This window comes from Ostrinia furnacalis, unplaced genomic scaffold (assembly GCF_004193835.3).
Source record: "Ostrinia furnacalis isolate ACB-3 unplaced genomic scaffold, ASM419383v2 OfSCF5009, whole genome shotgun sequence".
Classification (NCBI taxonomy): Eukaryota; Metazoa; Arthropoda; class Insecta; order Lepidoptera; family Crambidae; genus Ostrinia; species Ostrinia furnacalis.
Window position 1 is genome coordinate 59,019 of NW_021135248.1, and position 14,961 is coordinate 73,979.

A 14,961-nucleotide genomic window follows, 5' to 3' on the forward strand; every position below is an offset into this window, starting at 1 on the left:
GCTCTCGAGCCGGATCTTGGCGCTTCTAATCTCGGATCCTGCTTTCCAGCAGGATACTGCGGCTCCGACTTTGCCCTCGATTTTGCTACCGTCCGTGTACACATGCAGCTCATCCTCCGGCAGCCTGTCCACCTCCTCTTGCGTGGTGACTGTCCCAAAGTCTATCGGGAATCTCTCCGCCGGATGTGGCAGTTGAATGGGGTGGAGCCTCTCCTGCAATCTTCTCCCGGGGAGATCATCGAGGGGTTTGCCCCGCTTTACCTCGTAGAGTGCCAGTTGTTCGCGAGCTCTGAGATCGAGCGGGATTATTCTCGCCATTAGCGCCACGGAGGTAAGTGAGGCCGTGGAATGTGCCTTTGACAGGAGGATTCCGAATGTCCTGGTCAGGCGATCCAGGCGTCTGCGGGCGTACTTTCTTTCCGCGATCCCGGCCCATGCACTCGCCGCGTAGAGGACCGTAGGCTCCACCACCGAAACGTACAAGGTGCGCAGGATTTCCGGGTTCAAACCCCACTGGGCCCGCGCCGCCCGACTGATGGCCTTGTAGATGCGGATCGCTCTCGCCGTCACTTCGTCCAGATGTTGGCCAAAATTTAGGTTGCGATCAATCGTAAGACCAAGAAGACGAACCGTTTCCGTGAGCTCCAACTGGGTACCTAGGAGCTCAAAGCGGGGAGGGTCGAATTTAAGCTTCCTGGTCAGCAACATCGCCTGCGTCTTGGAGGGGGCGAACTTCATTTTATTCTGGCGGCCCCATTCTGCCACCATCTCCAAGGCCCCGTTGACATCTGCCTCAAGCTCTCCAGTGTTTCCGGCTACAGCGACTATGACGATGTCGTCAGCGAACGCCTGTATGTGCGCTTTGAGGCCCTCTGCTCCCTTTAGGAGGGAATTTAGCTGCACATTCCACAGCAGCGGTCCGCCGATCGAGCCCTGGACGCATCCCTTTGTGGTGGCTTTTGTGACTCTCTGATCGAGGTAGCGGACAGTGACCGTTCTGTCCTTCAGGTAATTGGAGAGCACCCTCATGGTCTGGGCCTCGACCCCCATGTCCAGGAGCCCTCCCAAGACAGCCGGCCACCAGGCGTTGTCGAAAGCCCCTTCTATGTCCAGGGACACCAGGGCCACCATCTTCCTGCTCTTGATCCCGTTCCTCACGATCCCCAGGAGATCGTACAGTGCATCCTCGGTGCTGCGCTGTGGGAGAAATCCGTATTGCCGGGGGTTCAGCTGGTCACGACTCATCAGACTCCAAGTGAGCCGCGTAATATGCAGCTTCTCGTACACCTTCCCGAGAATAGGAAGCAGACCTATCGGCCTATACGCCTTCGGGACTGAGTAATCAGGCTTGCCAGGCTTCGGGATGATCTTGATGATGGCCCGCTTCCAAGGCCCAGGAAAGTGCCCGATCTGGCTGCATCGGTTGTAAAGGCTCAGCAGCAGGGTTCCGTCCGCACGGTAGGCAGCAGCACAGATATCGGAAGTCAGACCGTCGTCCCCAGGGGCCTTCTTTGGGCTCATGCTCTTCAGGACTGCAGCGATCTCGTCCTCAGTAAAAGGTGGCTCAGTGCCCTCCCCCGCGGCCTCCGGGGCCGCCATCCTGATTGCAACCTGCTTTCTGAGGTCCCTATGGCAGTCATCGTCGGCAGAAGGATCGTCGGAAGGGTAGAACGTGTCGGCCAGTAAAAGGGCGGAAGCGGCAGGCGACATCACATCACCGGAGCGTGGGTCCCTGAGGAGTCGCTCATCGCCCAGGCCGGGCTTGGCGGTCTTCTTTATTATGCGGTACGCGCAGCGCCAAACGTCCTCCCCCTCCTGGCGAGTGCAGAATTCCTTCCAGCTCCTGGTGATGGCCCCCTGTATGGCTTCCTTATAGGCTGTTCTAGCTCTCTGGTACTCCTCCAGGATGTAAGGCCTTCGGCGCGGGTTTGCTCTTCTGAGGCGGCGCAGCAAGGTGGCGCTCTGCCTCTTCATCTGGTCCAGCTCGTCCGACCACCAAGGGCTGGCTCGCGGTCTCCTCGTCAGACTTCTCTCGGGGATGGTCTTCTCCGCGGCGCGGATCACCGCCGCAGTATAGGCCTCCACAACCACATCGAGCTTCTCTCCTGTATCGGCTGCCGCAATGGTGTTGGTGTTGACCCCTCTCTCTTCCAGGCTCTCTTGAAGAGCTTGGCGGAAAGAGGCCCAATCGGCCTTGGACGTGTTGAAGCGCCAAGTCGTAGAGGGAGTTGGTTCCTCGTCCTGGTTCTTGTCGATGTTAAGGGAGAACTCGATAGGTCTGTGGTCCGAAAGGCCCGCGCCGTCGCAGATCACCCGCCACCCCCGAACCCGATGAAGAAGCGAAGAGGAGGTCGCGGTCACATCCACGATGCTGGAGCATGTCCGGCCGCCCCGAATCACGAAGAACGTGGGCTCCATTCCCTCGTTCGCCACGTGCAGGTCGTGCTGGGCGAAGAAATCCGCTACCGCCGCTCCCCTCGCGTCCTCAGCCTCGCATCCCCACCAGGGGCTCGCTGCGTTGACGTCCCCCCCGATGACGAATCCATCCGCCGTTGTCTTGTCCAGGATCCCAGACAGCTCTGACAAATATCCCGCAATGTCCTCTGAACCCTCGAAGTAAACGCTGATGAGACACAGCCTAAAAGATTCAAGCGCAATGNCTTGGGAGCCAACAATTTAGATAAAATTAAAACAAATAATGAGGCAATAGCCATAATAACAATATAATATTAATTTAATTTATGAGCACAACAGAACAGTATGAGCGCTACGTACAGATCTATATGTTTTTGGCGCCATTTGCCTTCGCAGTCTGGCGCATAACGCCATCCGCGAAGGCCAGAAAATGGGCCCGGGCGGAATCGTCACCGATCAGGAAGGGAAAGTTTGCCGGCTCAATCGCCCGTTGAACCCTGTGCCCGCAGTCGTGCCGTTTGGCCAAGAATCTAGGGCACTCGCTCAGGATGTGCTCGACTGTTTCGCTGGTTGAGTCGTCGCAGACACAGGTTTCAACCGGCGAGAGCTTAAACCTATGGAGGTAGCTCCTCAGACCCCCGTGACCAGTGAAAAGCTGTGTAAGGACATTTGTCAGAGTCATCTTGGTGAAGACTCGATGCGCCGCTCTCGCGTCAGGGAAGAACATCTTGGTAACAGATCCGGTCTCAGAGGATTCGTACCGGATCTGCCACAGCGTAATGGTGTTGCCCCTGATGGTTCGCTTGGCATAGGAGAGAGGGAAGCGGTCCACGAACGCTCTTGTCTTCAATTTGAGTGCAGCTTCTTTGGCGAGGGTGTCTGCCCTCTCGTTTCCCGGGAGTCCCGCGTGTGCCTTGATCCAAATAAATCGTACATTTATTCCCCGCTTTCCAAGTTCCGCAATATTCTCTTTTATTTCTGCAGCGATCGGGTTGAGAGCACTTGGGTCTCTCAGCGTCTCCAGCGCGGAGCGGGAATCGCTTAGAATGATCATGTCCGTTTTTAAACTGATAGCCATCGTGGTCGCCTTGAGGATGGCCGCCAGCTCCGCCTGGTACACGGAGCAGTAACTCTCGAGCCGGATCTTGGCGCTTCTCGTTTCGGATCCCGCTCGCCAGCAGGATACCGCGGCTCCGACTTTACCCTCGATTTTACTGCCATCCGTATATACGTGCAGCTCATCCTCAGGCAGCCCGTCAATCTCTTCCCGAGTAGTGACGGTGCCGAACTCGATCGGGACCCTCTTCGCCGGGTGCGGCAGCTGAGTGGGGTGCAGCCTTTCCTGCAGCCTCCTTCCTGGAAGTCCGTCCAGCGGTTTGCCTCGCTTGACCTCGTACAGAGCCAATTGTTCCCGAGCTCTTAGGTCCAGCGGAATGATCCTCGCCATGAGAGCAACCGAGGTGAGCGAGGCAGTGCGGTGGGCCTTTGTCAGGAGGATCCCAAAAGTCCTGGTAAGTCGGTCGAGGCGCCTCCGCGCATATTTCCTTTCCGACACGCCTGCCCACGCGCTTGCCGCGTAAAGGACTGTCGGTTCGACCACCGAGATGTAGAGTGTGCGCAGGATTTCCGGGTTTAGGCCCCACTGCGCCCGCGCAGCTCGACTGATGGCCCTATATAATTGGATCGCTCTTGCCGTCACTTCGTCCAGATGCTGGCCAAAATTTAAGTTGCGGTCGATAGTAAGACCAAGAAGACGCACCGCTTCCGTGAGCTCCAACTGGGTACCTAGGAGCTCAAAGCGGGGAGGGTCGAATTTGAGCTTCCTGGTCAGCAACATCGCCTGCGTCTTGGAGGGGGCGAACTTCATCTTATTTTGGCGGCCCCATTCTGCCACCATCTTCAAGGCCCCGTTGATATCTGCCTCAAGCTCTCCAGTGTCTCCGGCCACGGCGACTATGACGATGTCGTCAGCGAACGCCTGAATGTGCGCTTTGAGGCCCTCAGCTCCCTTTAGGAGGGAATTAAGCTGCACATTCCACAGCAGCGGTCCGCCGATCGAGCCCTGGACGCATCCCCTGGTGGTGGCCTCTGTGACCCTCTGATCGAGGTAGCGGACAGTGACCGTCCTGTCCCTCAGGTAACTGGAGAGCACCCTCATGGTCTGGGCTTCGACCCCCATGTCCAGGAGCCCTCCCAAGACAGCCGGCCACCAGGCGTTGTCGAAAGCCCCTTCTATGTCCAGGGACACTAAGGCCACCATCTTTCTGCTCTTGATCCCGTTCCTCACGATCCCCAGGAGATCGTACAGTGCATCCTCGGTGCTGCGTTGCGGGAGAAATCCGTATTGCCGGGGGTTCAGCTGGTCACGACTCAAGAGACTCCAAGTGAGCCGCGTAATATGCAGCTTCTCGTACACCTTCCCGAGAATAGGAAGCAGACCTATCGGCCGATACGCTTTCGGGACTGAGTAATCAGGCCTGCCAGGCTTCGGGATGATCTTGACAGTGGCCCGCTTCCAAGGCCCAGGAAAGTGCCCGATCTGGCTGCACCGGTTGTAGAGGCTCAGCAGCAGGGCTCCGTCCGCACGGTAGGCAGCAGCACAAATGTCGGAAGTCAGACCGTCGTCCCCAGGGGCCTTCTTTGGGCTCATGCTCTTCAAGACTGCAGCAATCTCGTCCTCAGTGAAAGGCGGCTCAGTGCTCTCCCCCGCGGCCTCCAGGGCTGCCATCCTGATTGCGACCTGCTTTCTGAGGTCCTTGTGGTAGTCCTCGTCAGCGGCAGGATCGTCGGAAGGGTAAAATGTGTTGGCCAGTAAAAGGGCGGAAGCGGCAGGCGACATCACATCACCGGAGCGTGGGTCCCTGAGGAGTCGCTCATCGCCCAGGCCGGGTTTGGCGGTCTTCTTTATAATGCGGTACGCGCAGCGCCAAACGTCCTCCCCCTCCTGGCGAGTGCAGAATTCCTTCCAGCTCCTGGTGATGGCCCCCTGTATGGCTTCCTTATAGGCTGTTCTAGCCCTCTGGTACTCCTCCAGGATATAAGGCCTTCGGCGCGGGTTTGCTCTTCTGAGGCGGCGCAGCAAGGTGGCGCTCTGCCTCTTCATCTGGTCCAACTCGTCCGACCACCAAGGGCTGGCTCGCGGTCTCCTCGTCAGACTTCTCTCGGGGATGGTCTTCTCCGCGGCGTGGATCACCGCCGCAGTATAGGCCTCCACAACCCCATCGAGCTCCTCCCCCGTATCGGCTGCCACAATGGTGCTGGTGTTGACCCCTCTCTCTTCCAGGCTCTCTTGAAGAGCTTGGCGGAAAGAGGCCCAATCGGCCTTGGACGTGTTGAAGCGCCAAGTCGTAGGGGGAGTTGGTTCCTCGTCCTGGTTCTTGTCGATGTTAAGGGAGAGCTCGATAGGTCTGTGGTCCGAAAGGCCCGCGCCGTCGCAGATCACCCGCCATCCTCGAACCCGATGAAGAAGCGAAGAGGAGGTCGCGGTCACATCCACGATGCTGGAGCATGCCCGGCCGCCTCGAATCACGAAGAACGTGGGCTCCACTCCTTCGTTCGCCACGTGCAGGTCGTGCTGGGCGAAGAAATCCGCTACCGCCGCTCCCCTCGCGTCCTCAGCCTCGCATCCCCACCAGGGGCTCGCTGCGTTGACGTCCCCCCCGACGACGAATCCGTCCGCCGTTGTCCTGTCCAGGATCCCAGACAGCTCTGACANGAATCACGAAGAACGTGGGCTCCATTCCCTCGTTCGCCACGTGCAGGTCGTGCTGGGCGAAGAAATCCGCTACCGCCGCTCCCCTCGCGTCCTCAGCCTCGCATCCCCACCAGGGGCTCGCTGCGTTGACGTCCCCCCCGATGACGAATCCATCCGCCGTTGTCTTGTCCAGGATCCCAGACAGCTCTGACAAATATCCCGCAATGTCCTCTGAACCCTCGAAGTAAACGCTGATGAGACACAGCCTAAAAGATTCAAGCGCAATGGTCACGGAGGCTATATTCCTAGTGATGCAATCTGGGTTTACTATTAATCTAACATTGGGGTCGGTGACGACCACGGCCGATTTCGCGTTTAAAGTGCCGTCCTGCGAATTGTGCTGTATTACTCTGTGCGTCGAGCTGAGGCGTCCAGAGATGCCGACATAGGGCTCCTGTATTAAGACCGCCATCGCACAAATCCTTACCGCTTCTTCCAGGCATTCCTTGGTGGCTGCAAAGCCTCGGCCAAGGTTTGCCTGGATGATCCTTAAAACGCCCTTAGCAATAGCGCACGGATCTGCGCGCTATGGCGTCCCATTTTTGCCATTGGGGGCAATCTCGGCTATAGGCCGGGTGCGAGGTATTTAGCTCGCCCGGGGCCTCAGTGCAGCTCAGGCAGACCGGGGGACACTCCCTGTTTGGACATGACCTTGTGTCATGTTCCTGAGAGCAGTAGCCGCAAGCCATTCGGGCCTTGCAGTCCTTAGCCTGGTGGCCGTAGGCCAGGCACCTGTAGCACTGGACTACAGGTGACTGGTCCACGGCCAAAACTGTCTGGAAACCCACTCTAACTCGGTTATCGCACAGAGAAGACCAAGTGGCAGGGTCCACTTCCAAGATGACATTAGTCATCTGGGGGGTCCTACCCCTTGTCCTCCTCTGCACTTTAACCACTGCGGACCCATTCGTGCCCAGGAGGCTCTTGTTCTGTTTTTTGACCGCCTCAGCGAGCCTGGCATCATCCAGGTCGCCCGCCACACCGATGAGGCGCACCAAGGGATTCCTCAAGGCTCCCACAGTTGCCGCAAGATCGCCCGCCGACTCTTTTATGGCTCTTTGCACCTTGTGCTGGCTCTCTTCAGTGTCGCAGTTTATTGCGACACGTTGGTTCTTGAGGGGGTGGACTCCGCTGATTCCGACTCCCAGGCCCACTACATCCACTGTGCTCTTTACGGCCCCCACCACGTCCCGACTCGTGGCCCTCGGGTCCCTAGACTCGACAAAGACCGGGAAGCGAGGTGTCTTCACCATTTCGGCGTAAGACTTCCTGCGCGCCCCGGTGCTCCGCCGAGCGGGGTCCCGAGGAGTCCCAGCCGGCCGTGCTAGCGGCTCCGGCGCTACTCCCGCCCCGAAGCGGGCCTCTACTCGCTCTATGGTCTGCCTTATTGGGTCCAGCAGACCTCCGATCCTCTCAGCCGTCTCTCCCAAGGCCAATTCGAGACCCAGACCCTGGGTGGTGTCCAGGGGGGCCGGGGCAGACCGAACCTCTTCCCCCATCTCTCCCATCTCCACTCTTAGCGTGCGGAGCTGGGACATGATGGGGTCAGTGGCCCTGCGGAGTTCTTCCGAGAGCAACTCTCCTGTGACCGGAGTGCCCCTTGACTCTATAGCCTCCCCCATAGCCTTCCGGACCCCACCCATGATCCTGTCCAATTCGTCTTCTCCCAGAGACACCCTTGCCGGAGGCGAAGGCGCAGCCCCGTCGCCAGGAGGAGGAGGAGGGGTCATCTCTCGCACCCTCTCCGGGCGGAGCGCCTCAGCTCTCCACCTCTCCACGTCGAGGCTGATATCCCGCAGCTGGAGGGTCATCTGTCCTACATCTCTGGACAGTAGGTCCAATTTTGGCCCCAGTTCAGGTGCCGCCGGGGCCCCCATCGAGCCAGAGCCCGAAACTCCCGGCGGGGCCGACGCGATGGCCACCAGTTCACTGCGGAGCTTAGTCAGTTGGCGCTGCAGGGGCTCTATGCGGGAGATAGGGTCCGCCAGTTCAAAATTGAGCCAGCCTCTAATGCCCTCTATGGCCGCCGATTGGTCCCCTGCCCTTCCCAGAAGATCAGCAGAGCTCCTCTCATACTTACCAATGATCTCCGCTAGTTGGCGGTTGTGAGCTCGCTCCATCCTCACCACCTCCCTCGCGGCCCTCGCCTTCTCCTCCTCCAGAGAAAGTCGGTGGCGAGAGCGAGAGTCCGCCAGTGAGAGGCAGATTACATAGAGCTCCTGCAGCGCCTCCTGGGCCTCTTCCTTGCACTTGGTCTTCATATTGCCAGCCGTGCGGAGCGCTTCCAGCCCAGCCTGCAGGTATTCGTTTGCACGCACCGTAACCTCGTCCATCGCCACTCCCGTTCTCTTACCTCTTGGAGGGAGCATGCTCTCTCTTCTTCGGCTCCTGTCGGGAACGGTTTCGAGATCCGGCCAAGAAAACGAGTCCTCGATCTCGCGGACGTTCGGCTTATGGATGCCGAGCTCATCTAGTCGAGTCTCGAGGTCCTCGCTAATCGCTGGCAGGGACGATCCCTCCGACGGAAGAGAGGACACACCAATCGAGAGACACGGGGTGGAGGCCTGTGACCCAATCGATGGAGAGGGCGGGATAGGGGAGTGCAACTCACCCGCCGGCTGCGACGGCGGAGCGACCTCCTCGCCACTGTGTTGGGCGGCAACGGTCATACCCGAATCTCCGGGCAGGGCAACCGCGTGTGGTGCGGGCGACCCGTCCGCCGTGGGACAGACGGGCGCTTCCGGCCCCACAGCCGGCCCTGTCTGGGGCGGGCACACCGTTTTTGCCGCTTTCAAAGTAGCTTTCTTCCGCAGGGATGCGGAGTATGGCTTGGAGGAAGCTCCCGACGAGTCGCTCCTGGTAGACATGGCTTTAGGCATGCTGGATTCCGCGGGGGGAGCCCACCAGGCCCGCTCCCGGCACCAACGACCGAAAAAACCCCTTTTTTGGGGTCGAAAAAAATTTTCAACTCTATGTAGAGTCCCGCAAATGGTCGCGCTGGATAGGCCTCCCCGAGCCCGTTCCAACGACCCCAAACTCGACCCACCTAGGCCAAGCGGTTCCGAAGGTACCCCGAGTTGAATTTTTGGGTAAAATATTACCCAAAATGGGTAATTGATGCCTCTCCGGTTCTAGTAGGGCCAGCGATGCCGCGCTTGGGCTCAAATTGAAGGGCTCGATGAGACCGATCGTTTGGGACCGGTTTCAGGCCTGAAAATTTTCAGCTCCTGAAAATCCCCGAAAGCACTCGCAACGCGTAGAGCAAGGCGGGCCGAGCCGCTCCTCGAAAACCAGAGGTCGCTGCGACTCTCCGTTCCAGAGATATGGCCGGTCAAAAATTGCCTTATCCCCACTCCTGCAAACTTTGATCGCCTGCAACTCCCGTTCTATTGATCGGAGCGAGACGCGGTTTTGGATGCTCAGATCGCCCAGGCCCCGGCAAGCGTGCACGCTGGCTTCCAGGCGTCTGAAATTTCAGGTCACAGATCCGCCTGAAATTCAGTATCTCGGCAGAGGAGAGGTCGGGAAGGTTCCCAAAGAAAACCGCAGCTTTCTACGACTTCCGGTTCCGGCTGCACTTCAATTCAAAGTTGGAGTTTGACAGTTCAGACCTGTCAAACTCAAACTTTGACCCCCCGTAACTTCGGGCCCAGACGTCGTAGAAGCCTCGGGTTTTGGGCCCACAGCCGAGCGTCTCCCCGACTACCGATTTGAAGATGTTTCAGGCGAAAAAGTTCGAAGGTCCTGAAAACGCCTGAAGGCCTGAAAAACGTGATCCCGAGGTCCGGCGCCGTACGGTATCCAAAACCAGAGCTCTGTAGGGCTGTTAGTTCCGGAGCTGTGCCCGTTCAAAAATTTTTACCTAAATTTATAAAATGGGTAATTCGCGGAGATTTTCGAATTTAAGGGCTACCACCGCCGAGTTTGGGCTTATGTGGTGTGGGACTGATGTGTTGAGGCTAATTCCGATGAAAAAAATTGAGTTTTACTATTTATTTAGAATTTATTAATAAAAAACACTTAAAAATCTATAACTTTGAAATGGATTGCTGAAAAAATCTGAAAAATTACACTGGGCTGTATAAAAACTAGGTGCAGCTCGCCGTGGCGACTGATTGGTGAAAAACTGAAAATTTCCTGAAAATTTTACTGTTTTATGAAAAATTTACTTAATTAATTTTAGTGTGCAGACTGCTGGGCCGAAAATTTTTCTAAATGTAAAAATGGGTAGACTAAATTAGCGCGCAAAAGATAGCAGTTGCAGAATTTGAAAATTTTATCTAGATAAAAAGTTATAAGGGTGCAAAGTTTGGATTTTTAAAATTAATTTATTCTGAAACTAAGAAAGCTAAAAATATGTAGTAAACGTTAAAATGGAGGGTATATAAGTGTGTATAAATGGTATGAATCTGACCTGTCTGTGACTGCTGGTTCACGTTTTCAGTCGCCACGTGCGAGTTGTTTTTTTGCCTTTATCCGCCAAACCGCTGAAGTTTCAGCGGTTTTGATGTCACTAGGAGGTAGGGGACTATCACGCCAGCCCGGGGCAATTTGTTGTTCGCCGGTGCTCCGTCGGGTGAGCTTTCTAGAGGTGTTTTTGTGTTATGTTTTAAAACATAACCTCCAAAAAACACGGTTTTTCGGGATTTTTTCAGAGGTCGGTGCACTAACACTCAAGCACTACACTGTCACAGGTGGAGGCAAAAATTACGCGTGTTTTAACACCAAAACCACTACGATCGGACGTAAAAAACCCACTTTTTCGAATTTTTTTCGACGGAGCACGTGTTTTTCGTGGCGTTCCGGGCGGCGGGCGGAGGGCAACTGGGTTAGGNATATATGGAGGATAGTTTCCTCACATTCCGGGTCGCAGACACACGATGGGTTATCCCTGCACTTGAACCGGTGCAAGTACTGGGCGAACCCACCGTGTCCTGTTAATATCTGGGTGAGCATCCCAGGTTAGGTTAGGTTAGGTTAGGTTAGGTTAGGTTAGGTTAGGTTAGGTTAGGTTAGGTTAGGTTAGGTTAGGTTAGGTTAGGTTAGGTTAGGTTAGGTTAGGTTAGGTTAGGTTAGGTTAGGTTAGGTTAGGTTAGGTTAGGTTAGNTATTTTTCTTTATTATTTTTACTATATTTTCCTTTTCTTTCTTTTCTTTCATAATTCTTTTCTTTTTATATTTCTTTATGATCTTAAACTAACATGCAATTTACAATGCTCTTTAAAATAATGCCTAACCATTCTTTTTCAGATTTTCTCATGCGAAATCATTGGCTACTTGCTTAATCTAAGTTCATGCGGGTCTTTAAATGAATTATCCAATATTTGTTTATTTACAATGTGTTAAAAATGAGACAAAAGCCAATAATTACAATAAATCAATCAAAATACATTAAATTATTAAAATCAATCCATAATTCGAATAGGTAAAATTACAATAAAAATATTAAATAATAAAATGAAATAATTAGGAATAATAAATTAAAATTACATAATAATGGTTAAATTAATATAAAATAAAATTGGCGTTAAAAATTACAATTGATTTGAATTACAAGATATAAAATGTGGCAATAGCCGATAAAATTAAAACAAATAAAATTAAATTAAAATTAAAACAAATAAAATCAAATTAAAATTAAAACAAATAATGAGGCAATAGCCATAATAACGAAACTAATTTTGAGTTTATTAACACAACAAAACAGTAAGAGCGCTACGTACATATCTATATATTTTTGGCGCCATTTGCCTTCGCTGTCTGGCGCATAACGCCTTCCGCGAAGGCCAGAAAATGGGCCCGGCTGGGATCGTCACCGACCAAGAAAGGAAAGCTACCTGGCTCAATCGCCCGTTGAACCCTGTGTTCGCAGTCGTGCCGCCTAGCCGAGAACCTAGGGCACTCGGCCAGGATGTGCTTCACTGTTTCGCTGGTTGAGTCGTCGCAGACACAGGTTTCAACCGGCGAGAGCTTAAATCTATGGAGGTAACTCCTCAGACCTCCGTGACCAGTAAATAGTTGTGCTAGGACATTTGTCAGAGTCATCCTGGTGAAGACTCGATGCGCCGCTCTCGCGTCAGGGAAGAACATCTTGGTAACAGATCCGGTCTCAGATGATTCGTACCGGATCTGCCACAGCGTAATGGTGTTGCCCCTAATGGTTCGCTTGGCATAGGAGAGAGGGAAGCGGTCCACGAACGCTCTTGTCTTCAGTTTGAGTGCAGCTTCTTTAGCGAGGGTGTCTGCCCTCTCATTCCCCGGAAGCCCCGCATGCGCCTTGATCCATACGAATTTAATCTCGAGTCCCTGTCTTCCGAGTTCCGTGATCTTCTCCCTCACTTCCGCTGCAATCGGGTTGAGGGCATTAGGATCTCTCAGAGTCTCCAGTGCAGAACGGGAGTCGCTGAGAACAATCATGTTCGTCTTCAAGCTACCTGCCATCGTGGTCGCCTTGAGGATAGCCGCCAACTCCGCCTGGTACACGGAACAGTAGCTCTCGAGTCGGATCTTGGCGTTTTTGATTTCGGATCCTGCTTTCCAGCAGGATACTGCAGCCCCGACTTTGCCCTCAATTTTACTACCATCCGTATATACGTGCAGCTCATCCTCAGGCAGCCCGTCAATCTCCTCCTGAGTCGTGACGGTGCCGAACTCGATCGGGACCCTCTCCGCCGGGTGTGGCAGCTGAGTGGGGTGCAGCCTTTCTTGCAGCCTCCTTCCTGGGAGTCCGTCCAGCGGTTTGCCTCGCTTGACCTCATACAAAGCCAATTGTTCCCGAGCTCTCAGGTCCAGCGGAATGATCCTCGCCATGAGAGCAACCGAGGTGAGCGAGGCAGTGCGATGGGCCTTTGTTAGGAGGATCCCAAAAGTCCTGGTAAGTCGGTCGAGGCGCCTCCGCGCATATTTCCTTTCCGACACGTCTGCCCACGCGCTTGCCGCGTAAAGGATTGTCGGTTCAACCACCGAGATGTAGAGTGTGCGCAGAATTTCCGGGTTTAGGCCCCACTGCGCTCGCGCTGCTCGACTAATGGCCCTGTATAATTGGATCGCTCTTGCCGTCACTTCGTCCAGATGCTTGCCGAAATTTAAGTTGCGATCAATAGTGAGACCAAGAAGACGAACCGTTTCCGTGAGCTCCAACTGGGTACCTAGGAGCTCAAAGCGGGGAGGATCAAATTTCAGCTTCTTGGTCAGCAACATCGCCTGCGTCTTGGAGGGGGCGAACTTCATCTTGTTCTGACGTCCCCATTCTGCCACCATCTTCAAGGCTCCGTTGACATCTGCCTCGAGCTCCCCAGTATTCCCGGCCACGGCGACCACCACGATGTCATCAGCGAACGCCTGTATGTGCGCTTTGAGACCCTCCGCTCCTCTCAGGAGGGGGTCCAACTGCACATTCCATAGCAGTGGTCCGCCGATCGAGCCCTGCACGCATCCTTTATTGGTGGTTTTTGTGACCTTCTGCTCGAGGTAACGGACCGTTACCGACCTGTCCCTCAGGTAACTGGAGAGCACCTTCATGGTCTGGGCCTCGACCCCCATGTCCAGGAGCCCTCCTATGACAGCCGGCCACCAGGCGTTATCAAAGGCCCCCTCGATGTCCAGGGACACTAGGGCCACCATTTTCTTGGCTTTGATTCCACTCCTCACGATATTCAGGAGATCGTAGAGCGCGTCTTCGGTGCTGCGCTGCGGAAGGAAGCCGTACTGCCGGGGGTTTAGCTGGTTTCGGCTCATAAGACTCCATGTGAGCCGCGTGATGTGGAGCTTCTCATACACCTTACCGAGGATAGGAAGCAGACCTATCGGCCGGTAGGCCTTGGGAGCTGAATAGTCAGGTTTCCCAGGCTTCGGGATAATTTTGATCACTGCCCGCTTCCAAGGTTCAGGAAAGTGTCCGACCTGGCTGCATCGGTTGTAGAGACCCAGCAGCAGGATCTCATCCGCACGGTAGGCAGCAGCACAGATGTCCGAAGTTAGGCCGTCCTCTCCAGGGGCCTTCTTAGGGCTCATACTTTCCAGGACCGCAGCGATCTCGTCTCTAGTAAAGAGCGGTTCAGTGTTCGCCTCCGCGGTCTCCAGAGCCGCCATTCCCTCTTTGGTCCGCTCTCTGACGTCTCTGTGGAAGTCGTCATCCGTTGAGGGATCGTCGGTAGGGTAAAAAGTGTCGGTCAGTAAGAGGGCCGAGGCGCCGGGCGATAGCACGTCCCCGGAGCGCGGGTCCCTGAGCAATCGCTCCTCTCCCAGGCTGGGTTTTGCGGTCTTCTTAATTATTCTATACGCGCAGCGCCACACATCCTCCCCCTCCTGACGAGTGCAGAACTCCTTCCAACTTTTGGTGATGGCCCCCTGTATAGCGTTCTTGTAGGTGGTTCTCGCTCGCTGGTACTCCTCGAGGACGTAAGGTCTCCGGCGCGGATTCGCTCTTCTTAGGCGGCGCAGCAGGGCAGCACTCTGCCTCTTCAGCTCATCCAGTTCATCTGTCCACCACGGACTGGTTCGCGGTCCCCGTCTCGGCCTCCTCTCGGGGATGGTCTTCTCCGCGGCGTCGACTACCGCAGCAGTGTAGGCCTTTACGACCTCATCGAGCTCCTCTCCTGTATTGGCTGCCGCAATGGTGTTGGTGTTCACCCCTCTCCCTTCCAGGCTCTCTTGAAGAGCGTGGCGGAAAGAGGCCCAGTCGGCTTTGGACGTATTAAAACGCCAAGTCGTGGTAGGAGTTGGTTCCTCGTCCTGGTTCTTGCCGATGGTGATGGAGAACTCGATGGGTCTATGGTCCGAAAGGCCCGCGCC